Source organism: Carettochelys insculpta, chromosome 4 (assembly GCF_033958435.1).
Source record: "Carettochelys insculpta isolate YL-2023 chromosome 4, ASM3395843v1, whole genome shotgun sequence".
NCBI classification, from domain to species: domain Eukaryota; kingdom Metazoa; phylum Chordata; order Testudines; family Carettochelyidae; genus Carettochelys; species Carettochelys insculpta.
In genome coordinates, this window is record NC_134140.1 from 113,145,736 (window position 1) to 113,162,690 (window position 16,955).

Sequence of the window (16,955 nt, forward strand, 5' to 3'; positions counted from 1 at the left end):
ACAACCAAGAGTCCTGGCTGCCAGCTCCAGCTCTAACCATTAGGCTGGATACCCACCTCCCCCCTAGGGGCATGGAAACCAAGAGTCCTGGCTCCTGGCTGCCTGCTAGAGTACTTTGAAGTCTAGTCTAGTGGTTAGAGCAGAGGGCTGGGAGCCAGGACCCCTGGGATCACACCCAGCCCCAGGAAGAAAGTAGGGTCTAGTGCTTAGAGTGGAGGGAGGCTGAGTGCCAGGTCTCTTGGGTTTTCTTCCCCCTGGGGGAGTTGTCTAGCATAGTGGTGACTGTGAGGGGCTGGGAGCGAGGAGTTCCATCCCCTCTAGGAGGGGGTGGATGCCTACCCCAGCAACAGGAGGGAAGTGGGGTCTACTGGGTAGAGCAAAGGGAGACTGGAAGCCAAAACTCCTGGATTCCAGCCCACACCTGTGTTCTATCCCAGTGGGGGGAGTCTAGTCTAATGCTTAGGGGGCTGGGAGCCAGGACTTTTTGGTTCTATTCCAGCCGAGGGAGGGGTGGAAGCCAAGCCTCATGCTTAGAACAGGGTGCTGGGAGCCAAAACTCTTGAGTTCTAGTCCCCTGGGAGGGAGGCTGGGAGCTGGGACTCTTGGGTTCTATCCTTCTCCTCCCTCCCCCCCAGGAGTGGGGCTAGTGTTAGAGCATGGGAGTCAGGATTCCTGGTTTCCAGACCAGCACATGGGTTCTATCCCAGTGGGGGGAGTCTATGGTACTGGTTTGAGCAGGAGGCGGGGAGCCTGGAATCCTGGGTTTTATTTCTCCTCATCCCCAGGCTGGGACCAGTGCAGTGCCCTGCAACTGGTGTGCTGTGGCATTTGGTGGGAGAAGCATGTGGTGGCTCTGGTGAGTTAGAGCAGGGGTGTGCTGGGGCTAGCTGGCTGGTTCTGGGGGAGGGGATTTGGTTTTATTACATATATATATATATAATATATATATACAGGATGTGCAGTGAAATTATGAGTGCCGAAGTGTGTCACGAGGTGAGAAAGGTTACTGAGCACTGATCTAGAGGATGGAAGATATTCTGAGAAAACGCATGACAAAAATATGTAAGATTACACTGGGCATAAAATAGGGAATCGACTCCCACAGCCAGATTGGAACTATCCTCCAGTTTTCAATTCAAATGCAGCCTTTGTTCAATCTCCTAAGGGAACTGTATTCAGGAATCAAAATTAACTCAAAGTGTACAAGATGGAAATTAATTAAAAAGAATTATGGATTATAATTAACAAGAGTTGTGTCCCTATCAGCAATTTAGAAGTTGGTTTTTAAATACCAAGTCAAAGAATGCAATATGGAACAATCTGCCCAGGTCAGCAATTAAATCAACATTCAAAAGGGAAGCATGCAAAAACCACTGTGTTCAGCCTTTATTACAAAGTCTGGGTTAGAGATAATGCTGATGCAGATTGTTGTAAATGAATTGGACACCTCAGAGCTGCTGTTTTTCCTTTTTATCCCGGGACCCTTGCAAATTTTCTCTCTAGCGCCTTAGGGTGCGTCTATGCTTGAGATAAAAAACATATGGATGACCCGTGCCAGCTGACTTGGGCTTATGAGGCTTGGGCTTCAGGGTTGTTTTAACTGCAGTGTAGATCTCTGGGCATGTGCTCAAGAACTCATGAGAAACTCCAGTCTAGTTTCACACACATACTGCAAAACAGCATTGGTTAAGTACATATCATCAAGTCCAACTACATATTTTGTTAGGGATTTTGATAAGCATTTACATTTCAGTATATTCTTCATAAAAAATGCCTGATTTGCCTACTAGTGTCTTATCTGTCCTCACTGGGATGTTTGAGTTCATAAGGGAATGCTGGCCCCCAACAGGATAACCACCCACCTTTTATCTTAATGTCTGTATTGTATAATAATGGAACTTGGATATTTTGCCATAGAGCAGGACCATCCTGCCATTTCAAAGGTTCTCCACTGTTGGAGCTAATTTCCAGACAGTGGTTATGTCTGATAAAAAACAACCTGCCTGGCTCTTAGCTCCATACTATTTTCAGTTTTTCAAGCCATTTTCTTTCTACTGGTTGAAAAGCAAACTATATTTCTTAGTCTTACAAACCAAAGTTGCCACAAGATTACAGAGGAAGCCATCTGAACTGGAATTCCTTTGCAAGTCTGACACATTTAAGATGGGGCTGAAGAGAGATCTCAATTATCTTACACATAATGTCCACGTCTACACATTCCAGAAGTGGCATGGTAATGGCAGCCCGGAAGATGCTAATGAGGCACAGATGTAAATTTCCCATGTCTCATTAGCATTTGGCCATGTGAGTTGGTGTCTGGAAGAAGCTCCAACAATTTTGAATAAGATGGGGCTTCCAGAAGGAGGGTTTCCTTCCTGCGGATCACTGTGGGTCATGTGTCTACATGACTATTTTGGAGTCTGGAAGAGCATCTTCCAGACTCCGAATCATGTGGCCATATGTTAATGTGGCATGGGAAATTTACATCTGTGCTTCATTAACATCTTCCAGGCTGCTCATTACCATGCCCCTTCCCCAACTTTGATATTGGCAAGAGTGGCACCCATCTCACTTAATTTACTCTTTCCAGAGGTCCTATTAATGCTCGGTGACTCCCCCTGCCACTTTTTTCTTTTCTTTCTTTCCCTTCTTCTTTCTTACCCCTACTCTCTCTGGCCATGTCTACACTAGCCAAAATGCAAATGGCCATTTCGAAGTTTACTAATAAAGTGCTGAAATGCATATTCACCGCTTCATTAGCATGCAGGTGGCCGCGGCACTTCAAAATTGATGTGGCTCGCCGCTGCACTGCTCGTCTAGATGGGGATCCTTTTCAAAAGGATCCCAGCTACTTCGAAATCCCCTTATTCCTATGAGCAGATGGGAATAAGGGGACTTCGAAGTAGCTGGGGTCCTTTCGAAAAGGAGCCCCGTCTGGACGAGCCACACAGCGGTGAGCCGCATCAATTTCAAAGTGCTGCAGCCGCCCGCATGCTAATGAAGCACTGAATATGTATTTCAGCACTTCATTAGTAAACTTTGACATAGCCATTTGCATAGCAATTTCGAAGTTTTTGGCCACTGTAGATGTAGCCTCTATCTTACATATTCCTGTTTTCTCATTTTTGCTCCAAAATCTGATGAAGTGAATCCAACCCCCAAAAATTCATTACCTAATAAATAGTCTTTAAAGTGCTATAGGACTGCTTGTTATTCTTTGTTCTCATTTTTTTTATGTGAACCCAAGATTAGTAATGGCACATTTTAAAACAAATTTCAATTGCCATGTGTTATAGCATTTAAATTTAATGATGTAAAGTTATTTTGCTGTAATATTTGATAGTTGAAGCTGTAAATAGTTTAGAGGGTTTCAAAGTGCCTGTGGTAAAGGGAATTCTAGGCGTAAAAGCGTAAGCAGGCTGTAAAAAGCATAAACAGCTGGGAAGATGGCCTCCTTCACCCATCCCTCACTCCTCCAAGAGCATAATGAAAATTACAGTAGGTAAGAAACAGAGGCTTACAGAGCTTTAATTGATGCACAAGCAGACAACCACATACAATTACTTAAAAATAGTCTTTAAGGATACTGGTTAACAGTGTCCTCACTAGGACAGCAGAACACTGAAAGGTTAAAGAACCGCTCATTAGAGGACATTTTTATTTTTACTTACTAATTCAAAAAGTGTGAATTGCTGTGAAAGCAAAAGAAAAACAAAACCTCTTGCACAGAAGCACAATGAAAGGAAAAAGAAATAGGGGCAAATATTTGCCCTGTTTAGTAAGGAGAAGTTAGAACCCTACCATTACAGTCTGCTGCCAAGGAAGGACTTGTTTGATAGTGAAGGTCTAGTGTATTACACTGCCAAGGGAGATAATACGCGGGACAGGATATGTGAGTATGCAAGGAGCAGGAGATGAATCTCAGATGCAAAGTTCAGATGTACAAAGTTCAAGGTACTTCAGATGCGGTAATCCAGTTTGGATCCATTTTAAACAAGCGGCCAGAGCTGTGCCTGATCCTACATCAACTTCCGCAATCTCATTCAATCTCCCATTATTGATCTTCAAGGTGCTTTCTCATCCACAAGATGCATGTACCACTGTTATCTAAACACACACCACCACCACCACCACCACCACCACCACCAAAAAAAGAGAAAGTAACAGAAGTTTCCATTATCTCCAGTGGTTAATTTTGTAAAAATTGATTGCCCTTCTATTAGAGGTCTGCAGCTGTCAAAGCAACCCTTACTCATGTGGGACCAAATTATGATTGCATCCTGTACTGGAGATCAGTTATTCATTGGTTTAAACGTTTTTCTATAAAGCCTTTTTCCTACCATACCTTTATTCTCCATGCCTATGTCTACACTGCATCTATCTGTCCACAGAAGTTACTGTCAGAAGAGCTCTTCCAACAAAACTTCTGTTGACAGATTGCAGCCAGACTGCAAAGCAGATCGAAAGCACGATCTGTCAACAGAGCGTGGCTGGACTGCCCAGCCAGGCTAATGGGCAAAATGGCCAACCAGAAGCACAGCAGACAGGGCTGCCAAGTGTCCCAGAAGCCCTGTCTGTTGACAGAAGGCCCCAGACAATGCCCCAACTGGCTTTCTGTCAACAGATCTATGTTAACAGAGTCGTTCTGCCTCATGGGACAGTGGCAGAATGTTGTCTACAAAAGTGCCATGTTTTGTCGATTTACTGTTGACAGAACACCTTGGGAATGTGGACATTTGTTGACAAAACTCTCTAATGTAGACATAGTCCTTGGGACTGAGTGAGACATTGAGGAACCAAGAGGAGGGGAAGGTGGCAGGGTGCCACACAGTTGATAGCTGGCTACAAGAGGGTTGCTTCTGCTGCAGAACAATACCCTCACAAATACACACAGTTCAGTTCTAAAAGCACAGAATGTTAGATTTTAGTTGGCTTATTTAAATAAAATAGGTAGAGGTTAGTTTTTTATATTAGAAAAAATAAGTGTGAACAATTTAAGAAATGTTGTTTACTTAAGTTTCAGAGATGCTTAAAGTTGTCTTTTGCAGGCCTGATCCTTGTGCATTTGTAGACAAATACCTCTTTACATACACCCAAATGCAGCAGATTCCATACGAGCCTTTTGTGGTTTGTAACCATGAAGGTGACCCATGACTAACCAAACATCTTGGGCTTAAAAAAAATTCTGACGAGAGATTTCTGTAAGAAAAAGCCTTTTGCAATTAAAAAAAATGTTCCTGCTTTGATTTTTATTTGCAACATGTACCTTCCATCAGGGATTATCACAGAACTGATGTGGCATGCTGGTAGTGTTGAAATACAGCTGCTTCTCACAAAGACTAGCAAATCATAAACCGCTCATTTATTCAACTCCTACATAGCATAGCTAGGTTAGCGTAAGAAGAATGTTAATAAACTGCTGCAAGAACATTGGAAATGCCCCTATCTCAGAGATCTGTAGATGTTATGAATAAATAAATCATCTCAGCAAATACATACATCAGCTTTGTCTGCCTAACTCTCCCTGCTGAAATCATTCACTCATATTTCTCTTTATCCATATTTCTCTGTTGGGAAAGGTCCAATCATCATAGCACACTTGGGCTGTGTCTACACTACCACCCTCCTTTGAGGGGAGGTTGGTAAATGGGGTGTTGGGAGTTTACTCATGAAGTGCTGCGGTGCAAGCACTTCATTAAGCAAATCCCTCCCCCGCCCCAGGCAACTTTGAAGTTTTAAACGTCGAAGTACTGGCTCGTGTCTAGCTGCGGCACACCCACCGGTACTTCGAAGTGCCGGGGCAACTTCGAAGTCTCTTTACTCCTCAAATTTTGTTTAAATCTTCTAAGTTGCTGTGGGGGGGAATTTGCTTAATGAAGTTCTGCGTATGCAGCACAGCACTCCATTAGTAAACTCCCAGCACCCTAGTTACCATCTTCCTTTGGAGGAGAGTGGTAGTGTAGACAAGCCCATTGTGTTGCCAACTCTCAGAAACATATCACACATCTAGTGGATTCATGTGACTAGGTTACAATCTTTCATTAAACAAATGTCTTCTACATGTTTTCTAGCCCCCATGATTGCAAAGGAGAGTTTAAAAAGCTGAATCCTAAAGGCAATGGCACCAGAAGAAATATTGGAAAAACCCAGAAGTCATTTGGCAAAGTCTAGCAGAGGATAAGCTCTGCATGTGTGTGCAGAAGGTGAGGCACAGCAGGTCAGAGGCATGGAGATGCTCTAGTACCGTATATGATGCATGTAAACGAGCATGTCTTGAATGGCTGTTGGAGTTTGACAGGAGAGGGACTTCTCCACTCCTTAGTTTGTCAGTGACCACTACTTTGAAATCATAAATCCAATCATTTAACTTCAGTTTGTATTTGTACTTCAGTTGGTTGGGGCTTTTAGGTATTTAGATTAGTAAAGTTATATTTACTTATTTTTATTACATACTTACCAGTGGAGCAAAACAACTGACAGCATCAAAAAGGCATCAAAATTAGCTAGTGCATTTTTGAAAAATATGCAGATGGGGAATTTCTACGAAAATAAAACAAACATTCTGCTTTCTGGATCTTCAGCCATTGATTGGTGCACAAATTTAACTGACGCATTTACTTTCTAAGCTTATGTCTCCACTATGCAATGCTGGGTTTTATAAATTCAAATTTGAGTATCTTTACCTCCCCACAAAATCTCGACTAAATCACCAAACGTGAACCTATCCCACAGTTCCCTCAGCCCTGTAGCATTCTGGGTATTTTTGCTGATGCACTATGGGAAAAAATGCCCTGCAAGTGGCTGTGGGTATGAGATGTCATCTTTCAACATTGCATTGCCCTCATTCCCCTCCCATGGAAAGCAAATGGCCATTTTTTCAGAAGGAGACTTCCCCCTGGTGACAGCCAGCCCCCGCAATCCTTGCTATGGGGGAGAGACTTCATCTCCCCTCCAGTGACAGCCAGCCCCCAAAATCTTAAATTCACAGTCTTCCTGTTGCTCTACATCCTGTGCACCTGGAGAGCATTGGAGATGCAACTGGCCAGAATGGAGGGCATTGTGGGTACATGTGGGACTCCTCTGGAGTAAAACCTGTTCAAACAGAAGCAGTTTCCACACTACCATTAATCCAAACATTCACATTCAAACTTCCTGATAATCCCACTCAGGTTGTTGGAGTAAAAATATCAGCTGTAGCATCCCCTAAATTCAAAATAATGGTATTTGATACATGAACAATCACAATTTAAAATCAAGCTAAGTGCCTTTATATTCAAATTTATGCTGTAGTGTAGACATAGCCTATGACTTTAGTACATACATTGCCTATTTATTTTGTCAAAAACATCCCTCTGATACCTGCCTAATAGCTCATCTCTGACCCTTGGGCTCTACCCTATCTACATGGATCTCTCCCTGGCACCAAAAGAAGATACATGTGCTCCTGGAAGCTGACACAATGGAAATTGCATGCATGTAGCGAGAATCACATTGTAAAGATCATCACGACTATGTGGAGTAGAAAAAAGAATTTTACTCTTAATTGATGTATTCATTCATGCCATGCTGATTAGCGTAGGCAATCATGGCCCTCTACCCCTGTCTATTATGAGTATTCTGGAGCATCTCCACAGTACTGTGGCAATGCAACCATGAAGTGATACTATCCAATATTTCCTCATGTTGTCTACCTCATCCTTGCTTTCCATTATACTTTCCTGTTGTCACTAAATTTTCAAGTGCAGACTTTCTAATTATATGGCCTATAAATTTTGCCTGCCTTGTTCTTATTCTATTTAACAGTGTTCTTTTGCTGTTGGTTTCATTTAAGACAGACTCATTTGTCCTTTTGGTTGCCCATGAGATGCACAACATCCTTCTTAAAAACAACATTTCTGTAGCTTCAACATACTTCTCAACTTGTTTACTGATAGTCCATGATTCGCATCCATGCATGAGGACTGGTTGTACATAACATTATAGAATCATAGAATCATAGAAGAGTAGGACTGGAAAGGACCTCGAGAGGCCATCGAGTCCAGCCCCCTGCCCTCATGGCAGGACCAAGCACTTTCTAGACCATCCCTGAAAGCCATCTATCTAACCTCTTCTTAAATATCTCCAGTGATGGAGATTCTACCACCTCCCTTGGCAATTCGTTCCAGTGTTTGATCACCCTGACAGTTAGGAACTTTTTCCTAATGTCCAACCTGAACCTCCCCTGCTGCAATTTAAGTCCATTGCCTCTTGTTCTATCCTCAGAGGCAAGGAAGAACAAGTTCCCTCCTTCTGCCTTATGACACCCTTTTAGATACCTGAAAACTGCTATCATGTCCCCCCTCAATCTTCTCTTTTCCAAACTAAACAAGCCCAGTTCTTTCAGCCTTTCTTCATAGGTCATATTCTCTAGACCTTTGATCATTCTAGTTGCTCTCCTCTGGACCCTCTCCAATTTCTCCACATCCTTCCTGAACTGCGGTGCCCAGAACTGGACACAATACTCCAGCTGAGGCCTAACCAGCGCAGAGTAGAGCGGGAGAATGACTTCCCGTGTCTTGTTCACGACACACCTGTTAACGCATCCTAGAATCATGTTTGCTTTTTTTGCAACAGCATCAAACTGTTGACTCATATTTAGCTTGTGGTCCACTATAACCCCTAGATCCCTTTCTGCTGCACTCATTCCTAGGCAGTCCTTTCCCATTCTGTATGTGTGACACTGATTTGTTCCTTCCTGAGTGGAGCACTTTGCATTTGTCCTTATTAAACTTCATCCTGTTTACCTCAGCCCATTTTTCCAGTTTATCCAGATCCTTTTGAATTAGGACCCCACCCTCCAAAGAAGTTGCAACCCCTCCCACCTTGGTATCATCTGCAAACTTAAGAAGTGTACTTTCTATGTCAATATCTAAATCGTGAATGAAGATATTGAACAGAACCAGTCCTAAAACAGACCCCTGAGGAACCCCACTAGTTATACTTTTCCAGCAGGATTGAAAACCATTAATAGCTACACTCTGGGTATGGTTATCCAGCCAGTTGTTCACCCACCTTATAGTAGCCCCATCTAAGTTGTATTTCCATAGTTTATTGATAAGTATATTATGTGAGACTGTGTCAAATGCTTTACTGAAGTCTAGGTATACCACATCCACCGCTTCTCCCTTATCCACAAGGCTCATTATTCTATCAAAGAAAGCTATTAGATTGGTTTGACATGATCTGTTTTTAACAAAACCATGCTGGCTGTTCCCTATCACCTTACCACCTTCCAATTGCTTGCAGATGATTTCTTTAATTACCTGCTCCATTATCTTTCCTGGTACAGAAGTTAAGCTGACTGGCCTGTAGTTTCCCAGGTTATTCTTGTTCCCCTTGTTATAAATGGGTACTATATTTGCCCTTTTCCAGTCTTCTGGAATCTCTCCCGTCTCCCACGATTTTCCAAAAATGATTGCTAAAGGCCCAGATACTTCTTCTATCAGCTCCTTGAGGATTCTAGGATGCATTTCATCAGGCCCTGGTGATTTGCAGACATCTGATTTTTCTAAGTAAATTTTAATTTGTTCTTTTCTTATCTCAACTTCTAAACCTACCCTTTTTTCACGAGCATTCTCTAGCTGTGTCTACACGTGCACGCTACTTCGAAGTAGCGGCACTAACTTCGAAAAAGCGCCCGACGCGGCTACACGCGTCGGGCGCTATTTCGAAGTTAACTTCGATATTAGGCGGCGAGACGTCGAAGTCGCTAACCTCATGAGGGGTCGGAATAGCGCCCTACTTCGACGTTCAATGTCGAAGTAGGGACCGTGTAGATGATCCGCGTCCCGCAATGTCGAAATTGCCGGGTCCTCCATGGTGGCCATCAGCTGGGGGGTTGAGAGATGCTCTCTCTCCAGCCCCTGCGGGGCTCCATGGTCACCATGGGCAGCAGCCCTTAGCCCAGGGCTTCTGGCTGCTGCTGCAGCAGCTGGGGATCCATGCTGCAGGCACAGGGTCTGCAACCAGTTGTCGGCTCTGTGTATCTTGTGTTGTTTAGTGCAACTGTGTCTGGGAGGGGCCCTTTAAGGGAGCAGCTTGCTGTTGAGTCTGCCCTGTGACCCTGTCTGCAGCTGTGCCTGGCACCCTTATTTCGATGTGTGCTACTTTGGCGTGTAGACGTACCCTCGCAGCGCCTATTTCGATGTGGTGCCGCGCAACGTCGAAATTGAACATCGACGTTGCCAGCCCTGGAGGACGTGTAGACGTTATTCATCGAAATAGCCTATTTCGATGTTGCTACATCGAAATAAGCTATTTCGATGTTGGCTTCACGTGTAGACGTAGCCTCTATGTCAGGCATTCCTTCAGACTTCTCAGTGAAGACTGAAACAAAGAAATCATTAAACATCTCTGCCATTTCCAAATTCCCTGTTACCGTTTCTCCCTCCTCACTGACCAATGGCCCTACCCTCTCCTTGGTCTTCCTCTTGTTACCAATGTATTTGTAAACAGCCTTCTTGTTTCCCTTTATGCTCGTAGCTAGTTTGAGCTCATTTTGTGCCTTAGCCTTTCTAATCTTGCTCCTGCATGTTCGTGTTGTTTGCCTATATTCGTCCTTTGTAATTTGTCCTAGTTTCCATTTCTTATACGATTCCCTTTTTTTTTTGAGATCATGCAAGATCTCCTGGTTAAGCCAAGGCAGCCTTTTGCCATGTTTTCTATCTTTCCTATGCAGCGGGATAGCTTGCTTTTGGGCCCTTAATAATGTCCCTTTGAAAAACTGCCAACTCTCCTCAGCCGTTTTTCCCCTCAGTTTAGCTTCCCATGGGACCTTACCTACCAGCTGTCTGAGTTTACCAGAATCTGCCTTCCTGAAATCCATTATCTGTATTGTACTGTTTTCCCTTCTACCCTTCCTTGGAATTGTGAACTCCATGATTTTATGATCACTTTCACCCAAGCATCCTTCCACTTTCAAATTCTCAATAATTTTCTCCCTATTTGTTAAAATTAAATCTAGAACAGCTTCCCCTCTGGTAGCTTTTTCAATCTTTTGGAATAAAAAGTTGTCTGCAATGCAATCCGAGAATTTATTGGACAGTCTGTCCCCTGCTGTATTAGTTTCCCAACATATACCTGGATAGTTGAAGTCCCCCATCACCACCAAATTCTGGGCCCTGGATAATTTTGTTAGCTGTTTAAAGGAAGCCTCATCCACCTCTTCCACCTGGCTAGGGGGCCTGTAGTAGACTCCTAGTAGGACCTCATCCTTGTTTTTTACTCCCCTGAGTCTAACCCAGAGACTTTCAACCCTTCCATATCCTACATCCATTTCCACCTCTGTCCAAGTGTGTATATTTTTAATATACAAGGCAACACCTCCTCCCTTCTTTCTCTGTCTGTCCTTCCTCAGCAGGCTGTACCCTTCAATACCAACATTCCAATCATGAGTATTATCCCACCGAGTTTCTGTGATGCCAACGATATCATAGTTCTATTCATTTATTAGTACTTCCAATTCTTCTTGCTTATTTCCCATACTTCTTGCATTTGTATATAGGCATCTCAGACATTGATTTGGTCTTGCCTCCCAGTTTTGCCTTGGCCCTCTTTTTACTCTCCCAGTGTAGCCCATACTCCCTCCCATTTCAAATTCATCTCCCATGTATTCATGCTGTCCACTTACCTGCAGGCTTTGCTCCCCTGCCCCCGTCAAACCTAGTTTAAAGCCCTCCTCACTAGGTTAGCCAGCCTATGTCCGAATATGGTCTTCCCCCTCCTCGAAAGGTGAACGCCATCTCTTCCTAGCAGTCCTTCCCAGAAAAGGATCCCGTGGTCAAAGAAACCAAAGTCTGCCTGGCGACACCATCTACGCAACCAAGCATTCACTCTAGGATACACCTGTCTCTGCCTGGCCCCTACCTCTGACAGGCAGGATTGAGGAGAATACCACCTGCGCCCCAAACTCCCTGCCCCCAGAGCCCTGAAGTCACTCTTGATCTGCTCAGCGTCACACCTCGCAGTATCATTAGTGCCCACATGGATGAGAAGCATGGGATAGTAGTCAGAGGGCCGGATAATCCTCGACAATGCCTGCGTAACGTCTCGGATACGGGCCCCCGGCAGGCAGCATACCTCTCGAGATGAAATGTCAGGGCGACAGATGGGCACCTCCGTCCCCCTCAGAAGAGAGTCTCCAACCACCACTACTCTACGTTTCCTTCTTGTAGGGGTGGCAGTAGACTTCCCAGCCTTAGGGGTACGAGGCTTCTCCTCTTCTGTACAGGGTAATTCTTGGTCTCCTGTATCGAGTACAGCATAACGGTTTTCCAGTACCACGGTGGGAGGGTTCTGAGCAGGGGTGGGACACTGCCCGCTGCGAGAAGTAACCAGCTGCCAGTGTCCACCCTGGTCCACCTCCTCCAGTGGTTTATCAGCCATCCTGTGCACTGGGACAGTTACCTCCGCAGTCTCCACCTGAATACTATCCAGGAACTGCTCATGGACTCGGATACTCCTCAACCTGGCCACCTCCTCCTGTAGCTCCCCCACCTGCCACCTGAGAGATTCCACCAGCAGGCGCCTTTCACACTGAATATTCCTCTCAGCCTGGGTATCAGTAAGTGGGAATGGCAAGCCACAGTCCTTGCAGAACCACACCAGGATCTGGGTAGAAACATCCATGGTCAGGCAGTCTGTCTGGCTACAGGCACAAGTGGAGGACACAGCAGTAGTGCTGGCACAGGTGGTGCGGGTCTTCCTAACCATTATAGTCCTCTCTGTCACACTCCCTCCCAAACTCCCTCTTAACCTGCACTGTCTGCAGCTCCCTGTCCACTTCACTCCCCTGGTCACTCCTGCCTCTGGCTTTTAAGCCTGCTGGCCTCTCTCAGGCCCTGCCCCTATGAGTCACACAGGGGAAGGCTGATCAAGGGAGCAAAAGGTCAGGCAGGCAGTCCCAGCTGCCACTGAAACGGAAACTCCCCCCACCTGGAATCAAAATGGCAGTTCAAATGCCAGCAGTTAAAGCACACGCTCACTCACCCAGAGATCAGCACTCTCACCTGGTAGCTTCTTCAGCGGCAGGCTCACTTGCTCTCCTCCCTCTTAAGCTCCCCCGTCTGCAGCTCCCTGTCCGCTTCGCTCCCCTGGTTGCTCCTGCCTCTTTGCAATACTCTTTTTCTAATGTCCAGTGATAAAGATCTGTTTTTGAGAATTCTTCTCGTTTTCTGAAATGCTGCTTTCACTTGAGCGATTCTGCATTTCGCTCCAGTTAAACACCTACCATCGGATGTGATATAGGATCCTAAGTACTTGAATTTAGTCACTTGACGAAGAACTGTTCCATTTGCTAGTACCTCACATGTTGGCAGTACCTTCGTCTTCGTAATAACCATTACTTCCGTCTTCAAGATATTCAGCTTGAGTCCCTTCAGCTCACTTTCTTTATTGAGAATGTTAACCAGTTCCTGAAGACCTTTTTCACTTCCTGCTATTAAAACAGTATAATCTGCATGCCTCAGGTTGTTGATGTTACATCCTCCAATGTTTAATCCTGGCAGACCTTCAATTTTGCGCATTATTCTTTCACTGTACAAGTTAATGAGTCAGGTGAAAGAACACAACCTTGTCTCATACCTCGTTTTATCTTCACATATCTCCTAAGGTTTTTTTCTGACCCTGATGGCTGCTCTCTGTTCCCAGTAGATGTTTTTTATTATTCTCAAATAAAAGAATAAAATTTTGGAAAGGTGGTCAGAATACATCTCAGAACTCTATGATGATCAGAGAGTGGAAAAGTTGAGTCCCTCTAAGAATACAGATTGTCCACGTATACTCAAGGAAGAAGTAAGAAAAGCTTTGAAATGCATGAAAAGAGGAAAATCGCCTGGTCCTGAGAAACTCACGAGTGAGGTGTTTGAAGCCTTAGAAGACTTTGGTATTGACACAATTACGAAACTCTCAAATTATATTTACAGTACAGGGCACGTCCCAGAAGACTTATCAAGATCTGTTTTTATTGCCTTGCCAAAGAAACAATGTGCAAGTGAATGTGAACAGCATAGGACAATCAGTCGCATCAGTCACATGACCAAAATTCTTTTGAAGATTATTATGAACCGGATTCGAAATCAAATACAGTCTGAGATCTCTGATGAACAATGTGGATTTGTGAAAGACAGAGGTACCGGTAACACAATCTACATTTTAAGGTCTTTAATCAAAAGAGCACTGGAAGTTCAGAAGGACATATATCTGTGCTTCATCGACTATGAGAAAGCGTTCGACAGAGTAAAACATGAAGAAATGATGAAACTGTTGGAAGAAATGGATATAGATGGGGAGGATATGAGAATAATTGAAGTATACAGTAGAATAAAACCTCAGCCCATCATCAGAGTAACTGTAAGTTCCATGCATGTAAGAAGTCTTAGCTAAGTAGTCTGGTCAATCAGTAGCATGCATAAATGTAGGTGAGCTCAAAATGTTTAAGGTTAAAAAGGCATAAAGCCAGCAATGTACAAGTACTGTAGATTACATTACATGGTAGATTACATTACATTTTGTATGGTGCTTTGCATCCCAAAGGTCATAAAGCACTCCACAAATTGTACATACAGAAACAGATAAAAGTAGTCAACTCTGGCCCGGGGCAATCAGTGATAACGCAGCACATACATAACAAGCAGAGGAAGGGAAATGTTAGCCAATTTTTTTAAAGGTATCTCAGACCTTAAGCACCTCAGAGCAGACAGCAACTCTGCTTTTAATGACTACTACACCATATGCAGTAGACATCAGGACACTTATTCTAGAAGAATGAATGGTATAGCTGACTCGCTATATGAAAGTAAGATGTGTGCATAGGAAATCACATATACATTTTAGTGGCAGTATATCTCTTTCATGTACGTGGCCATAAACTGCAATACCTTTGGCATACCATGGATGCCTGATGTCTGACAAGGAACAGTAAAATTTGAAGAGGAATTATAAAAGCGTTGCCATAAGAAACAGTCAGAAAGCCGATATTTGAAATGGATTCATTAGAGAATAATAGCTAAGCAATTATACTTAGCTAGTAGTGGGTTAATTTTGGTTAGCTGTGGTAGGGGATCCAGATAAAGTTTACTCTGGTGTCTGATAGTCCACCATTTTAATCCTACGAACACAGGTGATGGAACTAGGTGTATGTGGGGTGCTGCAGCACCCACTGTCTTGAAGTGATTTCCATTAAATGTGGGGTTGACACTTTGGTTCAATGACTGTCATCTCCCCCACAATCAAAACTGTTCCAGTGCCCCTGCCTGGGAAGGAGTAAAGCTTTGCAAGGGTTGCTATTAATATAATGTTAGTGTATTTTAAAAGATGAGTGCATAAAAGCAAGCCATAGGTGGGGGATATTCATAAGATTAAAATGTTGTGTTTTGTTCAGCACAGTGATGCTTTTATAAAAGAAGCAGAGAAACAGCAATTTGTGTGTGTGTGTGTGTGTGTGTGTGTGAGAGAGAGAGAGAGAGATATGAGGGTAGCTAGGAGCAGAGCTAAGCAAATAGTGCAAAATATACATAAAGAATATTTATTCATAGTTTCAGATTCCCTTCACCAATGTTTGTGCTTTTTTTTTTTTTGTGGTTACTTACTGTGAAAACTCTAGCAAAGCAGTTTACTTACAGGCTCATGAAAATGGCTTATTTTAAGTATCACAGACTATTCAGAGAAAGCACATTTCAATTTTGCAATGTCAAGTTTCTGCATAAAGACCCTGCTTCAAAGAATTGTGCTTATTCAATCAGGGCATAGAAAATACTATGCCACCTATTGTGTCTGCATTCAGTATAACAGAAGATCTTATCTGTGAATATCAAATATTTGAAGCTACGCTACTAGTGATTACTTTGTGAACTATCTAGAGCCTAAAATATGTCCACATTAAGCACACATGGAATAAATATTTTCACTGAAGTAGCTTTGATTTGTTCATTGGCAATTCAAAAAGCAGAAAATATTTCTGAATTCAACCAGTCATTCTCCATTATGACTAGTCCTATAAGGTACTATAGCAATACAAATTTATAATAAATATATTGTCCCACACTAGCTATGTTCTAACTTCATAGTTCACCACAGAAGAAGTAATTATTCAGAGTGCTGAGTTGCTTCAATCTAAATGCTTATTAAATAAAAAGGTTTTGGGGATTTGAAGATGGAGTAATTTCTGAGCCTGATTGGGATTAAGTCCCTAATAGGTTCAGATGTAAGGATGATCACTTTCCCTCTGGAAGAGAATTACAAATGATGAAGGAAATTTTATCTGGAAAAAATATTCTGCTGCTCTCAAAGCTGGATGGGTCAATTCTGCTTCAAAATGTAAACAGTTGCAGAACTGAGTTTGAAGTGCCTTGTCTGAGCCTGTGAAGATTGAGCTAAAGAGCTTCCACTTGTCCATCCATAAAATGAGCATAATAGTACTTAGCTATCTTTCAGAGATACAGGAAATCTTTATTACTGATGTAGCAGGAGACTATGCTTGGTCCTTACATCTGTAAATAGTCCCAGGTAGATTTGGAAAGATCCTTCCCTTTACTTTCTACAGATTTCACACAAAAAGGCCAGGCATCAGTCTTGCTCACTTTGAATTTTGGTTGTTATCACCTGGCTTCTCTACCTCCTGCTGCACTCTCTTTGATGGCTGTTAACTTTGCAGCCAGCATTACAGTAGCTTCCTTGATTCCTTTGAGAATCATCTGCATTAGAAATTAGATTTCAAAGGAATCTCAGTCTAACTTCTAATGGCAACATTGTGGTTGTGGATTTTATGCCATTTTTCTGTTTGAGTGCTTAAGATTGCATATACAGAGGTTACCAGGTCCTGATTTGTCCTCATGGACAACTTTTTTATAATGTCATAACTAACTCCACTGGCTTTTAATAACATTTCACCTCATATGCCTTCAAGAGAATATACCTGT